Source organism: Pelodiscus sinensis, chromosome 3 (genome assembly GCF_052426305.1).
Source record: "Pelodiscus sinensis isolate ZL-2025 chromosome 3, ASM5242630v1, whole genome shotgun sequence".
NCBI lineage: Eukaryota > Metazoa > Chordata > Testudines > Trionychidae > Pelodiscus > Pelodiscus sinensis.
This window is the reverse complement of record NC_143054.1, coordinates 190,843,491-190,848,176: the sequence shown is the minus strand read 5'-3', so window position 1 is coordinate 190,848,176 and position 4,686 is coordinate 190,843,491.

Here is a 4,686-nt window from a genome sequence, read left to right as displayed (position 1 = left end):
AGTCAGCTGACACAGACCAGCCTTGGATGTCTAACTGCAGTACAGACATAGCCTAAGACAAGGGGGGAACATCCTCCCGCAGACTTCTGGGTTTCAGCTGGAAATGTTTTCTAACAGGGAACTGAAACTATAAAAGAAGGGGAAAACACTGCAAGGTACCTGCATCTTTCTTTCTCTCAGATAGATAGATAGATAGATAGATAGAAAAAGACAAAGATGCGGGTGCCTTGTGTGTGTGTGTATATATATATATATATAATACAAGTTATGTGCATAGTATTCACTTATTCACTTCAAGGAATAAAAGACCCAATACAGGTTGAACCTCTCTAGTTTGGCACCCTCGGGACCTGACTGATGCCAAACCAGAGAATTTGATGAACCACACGTGGTTAATATTGTCTAGCAGCATTACCAACACTTCTACTGTTTCCTGGGTTCTTAGAAGACATTTAGGGGTAAATTAGAGCAAAATAACAGCACAGAACACTGAGAGCCAGAACCGATGACTGTAAAACTTTATGGAACCACAGAAAACTTGGCCACACCATAAGTGGCCATTTGGTTAACCAAAATCGTGCCAGACAACAGATATTGCCTGACCAGAGTGCTGGAGTAGAGCGGTTCAACCAGTATACTGATACAGTCCAGACAAAGGCTAGGCAGTACAAAACTCACAGTCCTGGGGAAGAATATAAGAACGGCCATAATTGGTCAGACCAAAGGTCCATCCAACCCAGTATCCTGTCTGCCGACAGTGGCCATTGCCAGGTACCTAGAGAGAGTGAACAGAACTTGTAATCCTCACATGATCCATCTCCTGTCATCCATTTCCAGCCTCTCACAAACAGAGGCTAAGGACACCATTCCTGGCTAATAGCCATTGATTAATCTAACCTCCATGAATTTATCTAGCTCTTTTTTTAACCCTATTATAGTCCTGGTCTTCACAACATCCTCTGGCAAGGAGTTCCACAGATTGACTGTGTGCTGCATGAAGAAAAACTTCCTTTAGAAGCCAACACTTATCCTCTGCCGCACACCTCACTGCTTTGTTGTCAAGCCGCAATCTTTGCTCAGCTTCCCTGCTGAGAGATGGATAAATCTGTCTCCCTCTGCATCAATGATTGCCTGGTGACTATATCCTAGTGAATGGAATTTCTTTTGTCTTCTTGCATTGTCCATGGATATGGAGTTGGCTTCAGCTCATCCTGTTTCATGTACTGGTCAGCATGAGACAGCAAGGTGACACATGCCTCTGCCAGCTTGCCAGGAGAGCAGATATAGCCCTTTCCTCATGCTGGGTAGCCATGCAAACTACTGAGGCACACACAGGATTCATAAACATTTCACAAAAAATTCTTTCTCACACATAAGGTGGCTTGAATGTCCTGCAAGGAATAAGTGCCCAGGATCCAGGACACTTCTGCTGGGGATATTTTACCTAGGAATAAAACAAGAACAACATGGTGGTAAAAATGTCTTTATTCAAGGGCTGCATTCCAGGGATAAGGAAAGTTCCCTGACAGGTTATGGGACCAAGAACCCAGAAGAGTAAATGGTTCTTATCAATGTTCCTGCTAATATTTTCCATCCACGTGCAGAATACATTTTATTATAGGCACCGAGACATGCATGGACATGCACCACCAGTAGAATTACATGCTGTAGGTGGCCACGGGTACTCTGCTAATCAGATGGGCAGCATTTGAATTTCTCCTGGGTGGCCGCCCAAGTGCACAGCTTACAGGGAGAACTGGTTATGTCCCGGAGGTATCCTATTCTTGACTTACAGTCTTGCCCCTTTCCTGTTGTTCTTAAAGAATTGTAGAAAAGCTCTTTTTAATTGGAGCCCATTTTCCTTTCATTCAATACAGATGAGGCAAGGAAAACGTTGCTATTTTGGGTATGTTCACGTTGCAATTAGATGCCTGCAGCTGACACATGCCAACTGTCTTGAGCAAAGGGGCTACGTGATGTTCAGTTATGGTGCAGACTTTCAAGCTCAGGCTTGTGCCCAAATTATGGGGGGAGAGGGCCCTAGAGCACAAGTCCAAACATCTATACTGCAATTAAACAGCCCTTCAGTATGTGCGCCACGAGCCAGCTGAGGGTTTTTAATTTCAGTATAGGGCCTGTCCGTTAAGACATCTTGGTATTCTATATAAACACCTCCTCTCACTGATACAGTCCTTACAATCCCAAAGGATATGTTCTGTCATTTCCCGGAACTCACATATTGCACATAATCCATCTTTGTGCATGCTAATTAGAAATAAATTGCTATTTAATCCACTATGCCCTCATAGAATTCTAAATAGATCCACTTTGCTCTTCCTCTCAGAGCACTGGATTATCTCAACATTTCCTGTGCCTGGGCACACTTCTTGGAACTTCCCCCTTGGCTTTGTTTGCCAGAGTTCCAACTATTCCTTCTGTAGCTCATTTTTATTAGCTTGTTTAAATCCCACTTTTTTAGGGAGCTCCCTAGATCTTCTTGTGCATGATAATAGAACTTTTTGCCAGTGTGTCTGCCAGTTTGTGGCCTGCTTTCCCTACGTGCCCCACAATGCACCAGTTCAAATGTTAGTTCATTAACAGGATCTTTTCTGTTGTCAGACTGAAGGTTGTACGTTCCCTTCAGCTCTGATCAGAGATCAGACAGGGTGACCACGGCAGCTGGATTCACATCTAAAGCCCAATTTAGTGCTAGCATACACCCTGTTATCTTGGCTGTAATGGTGGATACAACGTTATTGAGACTTATGGTTTGCGTCCTACTGAGGGCATGGAGAAAGCTGCTCCCAGTTTTCCTGTTCTATTTTGGAGACATCTGTATGTACACATACAGCAATAGTATCCACAATTATCATAGTATATTGGGTCGTTATATCTTGTATATTTATCATACTTATCGTCTTATTTCATTGTATTAGTCCATGGCTATCTTTGGGAGAATGGTTTCCCAGTGATGGAGTATTTTGCCATAGCTCTAGATTATGGTCTCTAAAGCTTTTTCTTTCGTTGGGTTCATTCATCTTCTTCTATATCCCACTTACATGGGGAATTTTAGTTTTTGCCCAACCCAGCCACCACTTAACTCCAAGCCATCATTATGTATTAGCTGTGCATTGTCATCTTGATTATTAATCTAGTGCTTTGGTCCCAACAGCTTCATTCAAAGAGCAATAGCCACTTCACTGCCTGCTAGCTGTAGTAACACTGGTGTAGTAATGAAGGTACCCCATGTGAGACACAATGTCTGTGCCTTGGTACAGGCTACTTTTGTCCGACTGGTGTTCTTCTGCTGACTGACAGGCTTGGCATCCATACTCATTAATGGCTCACCACTGGTTTCCTACCCACTCTCAAGAGTGGTCTGGAGATACCTTTTAAGTAAGGAAATTCTGCCTTTGCACATACCTTTTAATATCTTCATTAGGATCCGGCCAAGTGAGCTTGTTATTAAAGAGCACACAGAAAAAAAATGTAAATTTCCACTATATTTATCTGTGCTTGTGTAGATACAATGTGACATCTTTTTTGGATTTTCCTTGTTAGGAAGATCATTCCTTCATTTTGCCTATGGCGAATTTGAACCCTCATTCATCGCCTCATTGTGCACATTTCTTAGGTGTACCATTGATTCTTTTGGAAGTGCTTTCAGAGTTTCTGCTTTCTGAATATATGCTGAAAAAAAAACTTTCTTCATTCAGACATTTATAGGTCTTTTGCTTAAGCAGTCCCTTATTTGGTTCTCCTGGGTTTTTTGGGTTTTTTTGTTGGTTTTTTTGGGGAGGGGGGATTGTTATGTTTTGTTTTTGCTTCTCTCTCTCATCACACCTCAAGGGCATTCCTACCACTTCTGAGCTCACTTTGCTTGCCATCTATGAACGTCTTTCCTTTTCCTAATCTCTCTGTTACCATTCTTTCCATGGTTGTACCTAAACATGCTGTGAAGGCAACTGGTCTGTATGCTTCAGGTCTTGAGCCTAAGTTACCCAGTTTCCTCACTGGGAAAATAATCACATATTTCCAGTCCGTAGGTATTTCATATTTTCTCCATATGTTATTATATCAGTTTAGTATCACTTTCAATCTTCCCTCATTTCAGAGCTTTGCGTGGGTAGTGCTTTTCAGTTCTTTCAAACTTAAGTTTTCTTTTCAGATAATATCCACATCCTCCTCCCACCACTTCATCACCTCCTAATTATCTTTAATTAATGTTCTTTTCCTCTCCCTAATTTCTATCCTCTGTTCCGCTTCATTACTGACTTTTTGATACATGGTGGCTAGAATTTCCACTTTTTCTTTGTTGAAGATTAGATGCTTGTCTCGGAGCCTATAATAAAATGTATTCTGCACAAGGATGGAAAATATTAGCAGGAACATTGATAAGAACCATATACTCTTTTGGGTTCTTGGTCCCATAACCTGTCAGGGAACTTTCCCTATCCCTGGAATGCAGCCCTTGAATAAAGACATTTTTACCACCATGTTGTTCTTGTTTTATTCCTAGGTAAAATATCCCCAGCAGAAGTGTCCTGGATCCTGGGCACTTATTCCTTGCAGGACATTCAAGCCACCTTATGTGTCAGAAATGCCCTGCAACCAGGCATTATATGGCTCTTACTCTTTATATTCCATTCATTTTCCTAATTTATTTCTAAACTTATTGGGTGTGTC